At 46.9% G+C, this 12,044-nt stretch overlaps 3 non-coding genes and 3 pseudogenes across 3 annotated transcripts; all 6 read right to left on the minus strand.

The window, feature by feature from the left end:
* Window positions 1-139: 139 nt before the first annotated feature.
* On the minus strand, window positions 140-258 carry LOC149368919 (5S ribosomal RNA; annotated as a pseudogene).
* Window positions 259-3,697: 3,439 nt separating this feature from the next.
* On the minus strand, window positions 3,698-3,816 carry LOC149368920 (5S ribosomal RNA). Its single transcript, XR_016287244.1, has one exon. It is a non-coding gene; the product is annotated as a 5S ribosomal RNA (ribosomal RNA).
* Window positions 3,817-4,365: 549 nt separating this feature from the next.
* Window positions 4,366-4,484, minus strand: LOC149368921 (5S ribosomal RNA). Its single transcript, XR_016287245.1, has one exon. It is a non-coding gene; the product is annotated as a 5S ribosomal RNA (ribosomal RNA).
* Window positions 4,485-5,032: 548 nt separating this feature from the next.
* Window positions 5,033-5,151, minus strand: LOC149368922 (5S ribosomal RNA; annotated as a pseudogene).
* Window positions 5,152-8,598: 3,447 nt separating this feature from the next.
* Window positions 8,599-8,717, minus strand: LOC149368923 (5S ribosomal RNA). The gene has a single exon (XR_016287246.1). It is a non-coding gene; the product is annotated as a 5S ribosomal RNA (ribosomal RNA).
* Window positions 8,718-9,949: 1,232 nt separating this feature from the next.
* Window positions 9,950-10,068, minus strand: LOC149368924 (5S ribosomal RNA; annotated as a pseudogene).
* Between the last annotated feature and the right edge of the window lie 1,976 nt (window positions 10,069-12,044).

A 12,044-nucleotide genomic window follows, 5' to 3' on the forward strand; every position in this document is an offset into this window, starting at 1 on the left:
CGTACTACACGTTGGACACGTTGCCGATGAGATTGTATTATCGATAACAAAATAACGTCACCTCCTATAGTTGCCTGAGACACTGCGCAACTATGACAGAAAAAAAAAACGTGAAGGGCGAATAAAAATGCAAAAGAAATGCCATCAGCACTCGGTGTTCCCAGGTGGTCTCCCTCCCAAGTACTGACCGAGCCCAATGCTGCTTAGCTTCGGTGATCGGACGAGAACCGGCGTATTCAACATGGTATGGCCGATTTTTTTTTTTTTTTCTCTTTATTGCCTGTTTTGACAGATTACAACAGATCATAAACAGATGTTCTGCGCTGCACACTCAAACAACAAGAACGGACATGTGTTTCACTCGCGTGAGAAAATCAAAACTGTCTCAGGGAACACAACTCTCCCATCAACTCGATAACTTCATCTCCAAAACATAGCTCCTTGTACACTTCACGTAGCTTAAATATGTTTTCTTTGAAGTAATCGCGGACAGAACGCGCATCTTCATCACAGTGTCGTACAGCCATCCTGCTTCGCCAAATACTGTGCAGGCCAAGCAGGAAAATTACATCATATTTATAAAGATCCGGCTCTATGTCCAGGAATCGTATCCCATACGGCGTTAGGGGTAAGTCTTTCTTTATTGTACGCTGGAGCACGTCCCAAAAGAGCAGCGCATCCCAGCAATCAATAAAAACGTGTTCTATTGACTCTGGTTTGCGACACAACAAGCAGTCAGCACCCCATGGTAGAAACAATCCCTTTTCCTCCATCCATGTTTTAACCAGCAACGTCCCAGTGTGTAACTTGAAGAAGAACGTCTTCACACCCGCTGGCACCAACATTTTTCGTACTCTTTTTAAAACATTTCCTGCTTGGCCTCCACTATACATAGATCGATAGATTGGCTCCGGGAAGACAGAGTCGAGCAAATCTTTTAACAATTTCTTACGCGTGACATTAGAAAGATATTCCAAACTGAAGCGCGCATTCAGAAACCGGAAAGCAAAGACCACTTCTTTCAAAAACCTACTTGCACTGTATCTCATCCCGTCCACACTGGAAATAACATAGTTTGGCAAAGCCGAAGAAAGCCTCACTTGAATAAATGTCCGCAGGAAAGGGTCGCGTTGATCTCGAAGAAACAGAAATCTTGACACCACCTGCCTCAGGTACAAGTGTGGCAAGGAAAGACCCCCTTTTCTCAAACGCAGAAATAAATTATCACGTTTAGTCCCCTCCCATGAGGACTGCCAAACAAAAACTGCGAAGAGACGATGAAACTTTTGAATGCTAAGTCGAGAGCATGAAAGGACCTGCAACAAATAGCACACTTTTGAAACCAGATATACATTGCATATGTTTGCGCGCGTGAATACAGACAGTTCCTTCCCCGACCATTTCTGTGCACGCGTGGAGAGTTCTTGAATTTTCTCCTTCCAAAAGTCATCGTTATCTCGATACTTGTCAAGAGGTACACCTAGGTATTTGGAAGGAACATGTGACCATTTTACACTTGCATGAAACAAAGGCGCTGATGCCCAATTCCCATGCCAAAGGCCCGCACACTTGTCCAGGTTAACAACGCTATTGGTTACAACACAAAATCTACGAACAACCGACATCGCATGTTCTATGCTGCTGTGGTCACTACAGAAAACTGCCACATCATCGGCATAAGCCAATACTTTAATTTCACATGCTTCCAGTTCGAAACCACGAATACAGCTGTTATTTATTACATTTCGGCAAAGTGGCTCCAGGTACAGAGCGAAAAGTAGCGGTGACATTGGGCAGCCTTGCCGCACGGATGCTCTAACGGCAATTCTGTCTGTGAGCTCTCGGTTAACAACCAGATTCGTGGTACAGTTGCTATAGGCCATTTTAACCCCTTTTAAAATAACTTCTCCAACACAGACATGTTCAAGGATTTTAAAAAGAATGTCATGACATACACGGTCAAATGCCTTCTCTAAATCAATTTGCAACATTGCGACTCGCCTAAAGTCAGCGTCACAGCATTCCAGTATACTCCGAGTGACATGAACATTCGTGAAGATGGTCCGCCCTTGAATTCCACATGTCTGGTGGGGGCCAACCAAGATGTCCATAACTGATTGTAAACGTTTGGCTAATACTTTCATAAAAATTTTATAATCAACATTAGTAAGCGTTATCGGCCGATAACCTGTAACTTGCTTAAGCTGAGCAGGATTGTCAGTTTTCGGTATAAGCACTGTATGTGCACCAGAAAACGACGGTGGTAAAATACCAGTTCTATATGACTCTTCATAAACGCGTTGCAAAATGAGAGCAGTTTCACGTTTGAACGCCTTATCAAATTCTGCTGTTATCCCGTCAGTACCTGGCGATTTCCCCAAGTGAAGCTCATCAATAGCGCATTCCAATTCCGCTGTTGATAAGTCGGCAGACAGGATGTCAGTGTCTTCACTGGCCAGTCGGGGTAATAGACTTAAAAATTCATCCTGAAAGGCCTGTACATCTGCCGATTTGGAAGCGAACAAATCACGGTAATGCTCACTGAAAGCCTCCCTTATCGCCTTGGGATTGTCTGTCAGAATGCCTTTGTTTTCAATTTCTACGATATCTTTTCTTCTAGCGTATCTTTTTTCTGTCGTCAAATTTCGCCTACTGGGCATATCATCTGCCAGCAAGCGATCTGCTCGTGCACGAATTGCAGCTCCCTGAAACAATGTCGCATCGATAACCTCAAGCTTTGCTTTAACTTCGCTGATAAGGTCACTGTATAGTCCCGGAGCTCTATTTTCCTCTGTAATTAATTCTTTCAACATCTGTTTTAGGTTCTTCTGTTTCGCTTTCTCAGCGTGCTTGATTCCTACGGACCTTTCAATAGCCCTCATTTTGACATCAATTTTGAATTCCTCCCACTTTTCTGCCCAACTTTTTCCATAATTCAACCGAACTTCTTCTAACACGTTCTTTGTTTCTAAAACAAACGAATCGTCCTTTAGTAACTTTGCATTCAGTTTCCACAAGTCCCAGCTGAATTTCGCTTGAGGTGTCACATTCCTGCCAATGGTGAATATGACACAACAGTGATCGCTAAACGTAACCGGTTCGACGATGTAGTTATCGCAAATTGCCGCCAGGTCAAGGTATGGCCGATGGCGAGAGACAGTGCTTTCCGAGTCTTTATGTACTGTGTTTGGCCCTCGAGGATGCAAAACTGCGCATGGATACTTCCCTCGCTCGTGGCAACAGCCGCCAAGCGTGCAGTTACCTGCCCTGCGCTTTTCTCAGCCGTTCTGGCGAACCTAAACCACTGCGGCATGCACGGAAAGAGCAGCGGGAGCGAGCCTGTGTTGTTTACACATGGACCGGCAGTGGGTGCGGTGCATGGTGCGGTGGGCGCATATTGTGCGCTTCTGCGCAGTGTTATGCGCACACTGGGCCTCCCAGCTATCTTGGGGCTTTGCTAGAGTTTAATCTGCAGTGTACCCGCCGCGGCAGACGTCAGAATGACAGCCGAGACGCCACGGGTTCGCTTCGAGTTTTGCCACAGTTTCGCGTCCGCACGTACTACACGTTGGACACGTTGCCGATGAGATTGTATTATCGATAACAAAATAACGTCACCTCCTATAGTTGCCTGAGACACTGCGCAACTATGACAGAAAAAAAAAAACGTGAAGGGCGAATAAAAATGCAAAAGAAATGCCATCAGCACTCGGTGTTCCCAGGTGGTCTCCCTCCCAAGTACTGACCGAGCCCAATGCTGCTTAGCTTCGGTGATCGGACGAGAACCGGCGTATTCAACATGGTATGGCCGATGGCGAGAGACAGTGCTTTCCGAGTCTTTATGTACTGTGTTTGGCCCTCGAGGATGCAAAACTGCGCATGGATACTTCCCTCGCTCGTGGCAACAGCCGCCAAGCGTGCAGTTACCTGCCCTGCGCTTTTCTCAGCCGTTCTGGCGAACCTAAACCACTGCGGCATGCACGGAAAGAGCAGCGGGAGCGAGCCTGTGTTGTTTACACATGGACCGGCAGTGGGTGCGGTGCATGGTGCGGTGGGCGCATATTGTGCGCTTCTGCGCAGTGTTATGCGCACACTGGGCCTCCCAGCTATCTTGGGGCTTTGCTAGAGTTTAATCTGCAGTGTACCCGCCGCGGCAGACGTCAGAATGACAGCCGAGACGCCACGGGTTCGCTTCGAGTTTTGCCACAGTTTCGCGTCCGCACGTACTACACGTTGGACACGTTGCCGATGAGATTGTATTATCGATAACAAAATAACGTCACCTCCTATAGTTGCCTGAGACACTGCGCAACTATGACAGAAAAAAAAAAAAAACGTGAAGGGCGAATAAAAATGCAAAAGAAATGCCATCAGCACTCGGTGTTCCCAGGTGGTCTCCCTCCCAAGTACTGACCGAGCCCAATGCTGCTTAGCTTCGGTGATCGGACGAGAACCGGCGTATTCAACATGGTATGGCCGATGGCGAGAGACAGTGCTTTCCGAGTCTTTATGTACTGTGTTTGGCCCTCGAGGATGCAAAACTGCGCATGGATACTTCCCTCGCTCGTGGCAACAGCCGCCAAGCGTGCAGTTACCTGCCCTGCGCTTTTCTCAGCCGTTCTGGCGAACCTAAACCACTGCGGCATGCACGGAAAGAGCAGCGGGAGCGAGCCTGTGTTGTTTACACATGGACCGGCAGTGGGTGCGGTGCATGGTGCGGTGGGCGCATATTGTGCGCTTCTGCGCAGTGTTATGCGCACACTGGGCCTCCCAGCTATCTTGGGGCTTTGCTAGAGTTTAATCTGCAGTGTACCCGCCGCGGCAGACGTCAGAATGACAGCCGAGACGCCACGGGTTCGCTTCGAGTTTTGCCACAGTTTCGCGTCCGCACGTACTACACGTTGGACACGTTGCCGATGAGATTGTATTATCGATAACAAAATAACGTCACCTCCTATAGTTGCCTGAGACACTGCGCAACTATGACAGAAAAAAAAAAAAACGTGAAGGGCGAATAAAAATGCAAAAGAAATGCCATCAGCACTCGGTGTTCCCAGGTGGTCTCCCTCCCAAGTACTGACCGAGCCCAATGCTGCTTAGCTTCGGTGATCGGACGAGAACCGGCGTATTCAACATGGTATGGCCGATTTTTTTTTTTTTTTTTCTCTTTATTGCCTGTTTTGACAGATTACAACAGATCATAAACAGATGTTCTGCGCTGCACACTCAAACAACAAGAACGGACATGTGTTTCACTCGCGTGAGAAAATCAAAACTGTCTCAGGGAACACAACTCTCCCATCAACTCGATAACTTCATCTCCAAAACATAGCTCCTTGTACACTTCACGTAGCTTAAATATGTTTTCTTTGAAGTAATCGCGGACAGAACGCGCATCTTCATCACAGTGTCGTACAGCCATCCTGCTTCGCCAAATACTGTGCAGGCCAAGCAGGAAAATTACATCATATTTATAAAGATCCGGCTCTATGTCCAGGAATCGTATCCCATACGGCGTTAGGGGTAAGTCTTTCTTTATTGTACGCTGGAGCACGTCCCAAAAGAGCAGCGCATCCCAGCAATCAATAAAAACGTGTTCTATTGACTCTGGTTTGCGACACAACAAGCAGTCAGCACCCCATGGTAGAAACAATCCCTTTTCCTCCATCCATGTTTTAACCAGCAACGTACGTCCCAGTGTGTAACTTGAAGAAGAACGTCTTCACACCCGCTGGCACCAACATTTTTCGTACTCTTTTTAAAACATTTCCTGCTTGGCCTCCACTATACATAGATCGATAGATTGGCTCCGGGAAGACAGAGTCGAGCAAATCTTTTAACAATTTCTTACGCGTGACATTAGAAAGATATTCCAAACTGAAGCGCGCATTCAGAAACCGGAAAGCAAAGACCACTTCTTTCAAAAACCTACTTGCACTGTATCTCATCCCGTCCACACTGGAAATAACATAGTTTGGCAAAGCCGAAGAAAGCCTCACTTGAATAAATGTCCGCAGGAAAGGGTCGCGTTGATCTCGAAGAAACAGAAATCTTGACACCACCTGCCTCAGGTACAAGTGTGGCAAGGAAAGACCCCCTTTTCTCAAACGCAGAAATAAATTATCACGTTTAGTCCCCTCCCATGAGGACTGCCAAACAAAAACTGCGAAGAGACGATGAAACTTTTGAATGCTAAGTCGAGAGCATGAAAGGACCTGCAACAAATAGCACACTTTTGAAACCAGATATACATTGCATATGTTTGCACGCGTGAATACAGACAGTTCCTTCCCCGACCATTTCTGTGCACGCGTGGAGAGTTCTTGAATTTTCTCCTTCCAAAAGTCATCGTTATCTCGATACTTGTCAAGAGGTACACCTAGGTATTTGGAAGGAACATGTGACCATTTTACACTTGCATGAAACAAAGGCGCTGATGCCCAATTCCCATGCCAAAGGCCCGCACACTTGTCCAGGTTAACAACGCTATTGGTTACAACACAAAATCTACGAACAACCGACATCGCATGTTCTATGCTGCTGTGGTCACTACAGAAAACTGCCACATCATCGGCATAAGCCAATACTTTAATTTCACATGCTTCCAGTTCGAAACCACGAATACAGCTGTTATTTATTACATTTCGGCAAAGTGGCTCCAGGTACAGAGCGAAAAGTAGCGGTGACATTGGGCAGCCTTGCCGCACGGATGCTCTAACGGCAATTCTGTCTGTGAGCTCTCGGTTAACAACCAGATTCGTGGTACAGTTGCTATAGGCCATTTTAACCCCTTTTAAAATAACTTCTCCAACACAGACATGTTCAAGGATTTTAAAAAGAATGTCATGACATACACGGTCAAATGCCTTCTCTAAATCAATTTGCAACATTGCGACTCGCCTAAAGTCAGCGTCACAGCATTCCAGTATACTCCGAGTGACATGAACATTCGTGAAGATGGTCCGCCCTTGAATTCCACATGTCTGGTGGGGGCCAACCAAGATGTCCATAACTGATTGTAAACGTTTGGCTAATACTTTCATAAAAATTTTATAATCAACATTAGTAAGCGTTATCGGCCGATAACCTGTAACTTGCTTAAGCTGAGCAGGATTGTCAGTTTTCGGTATAAGCACTGTATGTGCACGAGAAAACGACGGTGGTAAAATACCAGTTCTATATGACTCTTCATAAACGCGTTGCAAAATGAGAGCAGTTTCACGTTTGAACGCCTTATCAAATTCTGCTGTTATCCCGTCAGTACCTGGCGATTTCCCCAAGTGAAGCTCATCAATAGCGCATTCCAATTCCGCTGTTGATAAGTCGGCAGACAGGATGTCAGTGTCTTCACTGGCCAGTCGGGGTAATAGACTTAAAAATTCATCCTGAAAGGCCTGTACATCTGCCGATTTGGAAGCGAACAAATCACGGTAATGCTCACTGAAAGCCTCCCTTATCGCCTTGGGATTGTCTGTCAGAATGCCTTTGTTTTCAATTTCTACGATATCTTTTCTTCTAGCGTATCTTTTTTCTGTCGTCAAATTTCGCCTACTGGGCATATCATCTGCCAGCAAGCGATCTGCTCGTGCACGAATTGCAGCTCCCTGAAACAATGTCGCATCGATAACCTCAAGCCTTGCTTTAACTTCGCTGATAAGGTCACTGTATAGTCCCGGAGCTCTATTTTCCTCTGTAATTAATTCTTTCAACATCTGTTTTAGGTTCTTCTGTTTCGCTTTCTCAGCGTGCTTGATTCCTACGGACCTTTCAATAGCCCTCATTTTGACATCAATTTTGAATTCCTCCCACTTTTCTGCCCAACTTTTTCCATAATTCAACCGAACTTCTTCTAACACGTTCTTTGTTTCTAAAACAAACGAATCGTCCTTTAGTAACTTTGCATTCAGTTTCCACAAGTCCCAGCTGAATTTCGCTTGAGGTGTCACATTCCTGCCAATGGTGAATATGACACAACAGTGATCGCTAAACGTAACCGGTTCGACGATGTAGTTATCGCAAATTGCCGCCAGGTCAAGGTATGGCCGATGGCGAGAGACAGTGCTTTCCGAGTCTTTATGTACTGTGTTTGGCCCTCGAGGATGCAAAACTGCGCATGGATACTTCCCTCGCTCGTGGCAACAGCCGCCAAGCGTGCAGTTACCTGCCCTGCGCTTTTCTCAGCCGTTCTGGCGAACCTAAACCACTGCGGCATGCACGGAAAGAGCAGCGGGAGCGAGCCTGTGTTGTTTACACATGGACCGGCAGTGGGTGCGGTGCATGGTGCGGTGGGCGCATATTGTGCGCTTCTGCGCAGTGTTATGCGCACACTGGGCCTCCCAGCTATCTTGGGGCTTTGCTAGAGTTTAATCTGCAGTGTACCCGCCGCGGCAGACGTCAGAATGACAGCCGAGACGCCACGGGTTCGCTTCGAGTTTTGCCACAGTTTCGCGTCCGCACGTACTACACGTTGGACACGTTGCCGATGAGATTGTATTATCGATAACAAAATAACGTCACCTCCTATAGTTGCCTGAGACACTGCGCAACTATGACAGAAAAAAAAAAAAACGTGAAGGGCGAATAAAAATGCAAAAGAAATGCCATCAGCACTCGGTGTTCCCAGGTGGTCTCCCTCCCAAGTACTGACCGAGCCCAATGCTGCTTAGCTTCGGTGATCGGACGAGAACCGGCGTATTCAACATGGTATGGCCGATGGCGAGAGACAGTGCTTTCCGAGTCTTTATGTACTGTGTTTGGCCCTCGAGGATGCAAAACTGCGCATGGATACTTCCCTCGCTCGTGGCAACAGCCGCCAAGCGTGCAGTTACCTGCCCTGCGCTTTTCTCAGCCGTTCTGGCGAACCTAAACCACTGCGGCATGCACGGAAAGAGCAGCGGGAGCGAGCCTGTGTTGTTTACACATGGACCGGCAGTGGGTGCGGTGCATGGTGCGGTGGGCGCATATTGTGCGCTTCTGCGCAGTGTTATGCGCACACTGGGCCTCCCAGCTATCTTGGGGCTTTGCTAGAGTTTAATCTGCAGTGTACCCGCCGCGGCAGACGTCAGAATGACAGCCGAGACGCCACGGGTTCGCTTCGAGTTTTGCCACAGTTTCGCGTCCGCACGTACTACACGTTGGACACGTTGCCGATGAGATTGTATTATCGATAACAAAATAACGTCACCTCCTATAGTTGCCTGAGACACTGCGCAACTATGACAGAAAAAAAAAAAACGTGAAGGGCGAATAAAAATGCAAAAGAAATGCCATCAGCACTCGGTGTTCCCAGGTGGTCTCCCTCCCAAGTACTGACCGAGCCCAATGCTGCTTAGCTTCGGTGATCGGACGAGAACCGGCGTATTCAAAAAAAAAAAAAAAAAAACAACATGGTATGGCCGATGGCGAGAGACAGTGCTTTCCGAGTCTTTATGTACTGTGTTTGGCCCTCGAGGATGCAAAACTGCGCATGGATACTTCCCTCGCTCGTGGCAACAGCCGCCAAGCGTGCAGTTACCTGCCCTGCGCTTTTCTCAGCCGTTCTGGCGAACCTAAACCACTGCGGCATGCACGGAAAGAGCAGCGGGAGCGAGCCTGTGTTGTTTACACATGGACCGGCAGTGGGTGCGGTGCATGGTGCGGTGGGCGCATATTGTGCGCTTCTGCGCAGTGTTATGCGCACACTGGGCCTCCCAGCTATCTTGGGGCTTTGCTAGAGTTTAATCTGCAGTGTACCCGCCGCGGCAGACGTCAGAATGACAGCCGAGACGCCACGGGTTCGCTTCGAGTTTTGCCACAGTTTCGCGTCCGCACGTACTACACGTTGGACACGTTGCCGATGAGATTGTATTATCGATAACAAAATAACGTCACCTCCTATAGTTGCCTGAGACACTGCGCAACTATGACAGAAAAAAGAAAACGTGAAGGGCGAATAAAAATGCAAAAGAAATGCCATCAGCACTCGGTGTTCCCAGGTGGTCTCCCTCCCAAGTACTGACCGAGCCCAATGCTGCTTAGCTTCGGTGATCGGACGAGAACCGGCGTATTCAACATGGTATGGCCGATTTTTTTTTTTTTTCTCTTTATTGCCTGTTTTGACAGATTACAACAGATCATAAACAGATGTTCTGCGCTGCACACTCAAACAACAAGAACGGACATGTGTTTCACTCGCGTGAGAAAATCAAAACTGTCTCAGGGAACACAACTCTCCCATCAACTCGATAACTTCATCTCCAAAACATAGCTCCTTGTACACTTCACGTAGCTTAAATATGTTTTCTTTGAAGTAATCGCGGACAGAACGCGCATCTTCATCACAGTGTCGTACAGCCATCCTGCTTCGCCAAATACTGTGCAGGCCAAGCAGGAAAATTACATCATATTTATAAAGATCCGGCTCTATGTCCAGGAATCGTATCCCATACGGCGTTAGGGGTAAGTCTTTCTTTATTGTACGCTGGAGCACGTCCCAAAAGAGCAGCGCATCCCAGCAATCAATAAAAACGTGTTCTATTGACTCTGGTTTGCGACACAACAAGCAGTCAGCACCCCATGGTAGAAACAATCCCTTTTCCTCCATCCATGTTTTAACCAGCAACGTACGTCCCAGTGTGTAACTTGAAGAAGAACGTCTTCACACCCGCTGGCACCAACATTTTTCGTACTCTTTTTAAAACATTTCCTGCTTGGCCTCCACTATACATAGATCGATAGATTGGCTCCGGGAAGACAGAGTCGAGCAAATCTTTTAACAATTTCTTACGCGTGACATTAGAAAGATATTCCAAACTGAAGCGCGCATTCAGAAACCGGAAAGCAAAGACCACTTCTTTCAAAAACCTACTTGCACTGTATCTCATCCCGTCCACACTGGAAATAACATAGTTTGGCAAAGCCGAAGAAAGCCTCACTTGAATAAATGTCCGCAGGAAAGGGTCGCGTTGATCTCGAAGAAACAGAAATCTTGACACCACCTGCCTCAGGTACAAGTGTGGCAAGGAAAGACCCCCTTTTCTCAAACGCAGAAATAAATTATCACGTTTAGTCCCCTCCCATGAGGACTGCCAAACAAAAACTGCGAAGAGACGATGAAACTTTTGAATGCTAAGTCGAGAGCATGAAAGGACCTGCAACAAATAGCACACTTTTGAAACCAGATATACATTGCATATGTTTGCGCGCGTGAATACAGACAGTTCCTTCCCCGACCATTTCTGTGCACGCGTGGAGAGTTCTTGAATTTTCTCCTTCCAAAAGTCATCGTTATCTCGATACTTGTCAAGAGGTACACCTAGGTATTTGGAAGGAACATGTGACCATTTTACACTTGCATGAAACAAAGGCGCTGATGCCCAATTCCCATGCCAAAGGCCCGCACACTTGTCCAGGTTAACAACGCTATTGGTTACAACACAAAATCTACGAACAACCGACATCGCATGTTCTATGCTGCTGTGGTCACTACAGAAAACTGCCACATCATCGGCATAAGCCAATGCTTTAATTTCACATGCTTCCAGTTCGAAACCACGAATACAGCTGTTATTTATTACATTTCGGCAAAGTGGCTCCAGGTACAGAGCGAAAAGTAGCGGTGACATTGGGCAGCCTTGCCGCACGGATGCTCTAACGGCAATTCTGTCTGTGAGCTCTCGGTTAACAACCAGATTCGTGGTACAGTTGCTATAGGCCATTTTAACCCCTTTTAAAATAACTTCTCCAACACAGACATGTTCAAGGATTTTAAAAAGAATGTCATGACATACACGGTCAAATGCCTTCTCTAAATCAATTTGCAACATTGCGACTCGCCTAAAGTCAGCGTCACAGCATTCCAGTATACTCCGAGTGACATGAACATTCGTGAAGATGGTCCGCCCTTGAATTCCACATGTCTGGTGGGGGCCAACCAAGATGTCCATAACTGATTGTAAACGTTTGGCTAATACTTTCATAAAAATTTTATAATCAACATTAGTAAGCGTTATCGGCCGATAACCTGTAACTTGCTTAAGCTGAGCAGGATTGTCAGTTTTCGGTAT

The sequence above is a fragment of the Amblyomma mixtum genome, chromosome 1 (assembly GCF_055824585.1).
Source record: "Amblyomma mixtum isolate Tamu chromosome 1, ASM5582458v1, whole genome shotgun sequence".
Taxonomy (NCBI): domain Eukaryota; kingdom Metazoa; phylum Arthropoda; class Arachnida; order Ixodida; family Ixodidae; genus Amblyomma; species Amblyomma mixtum.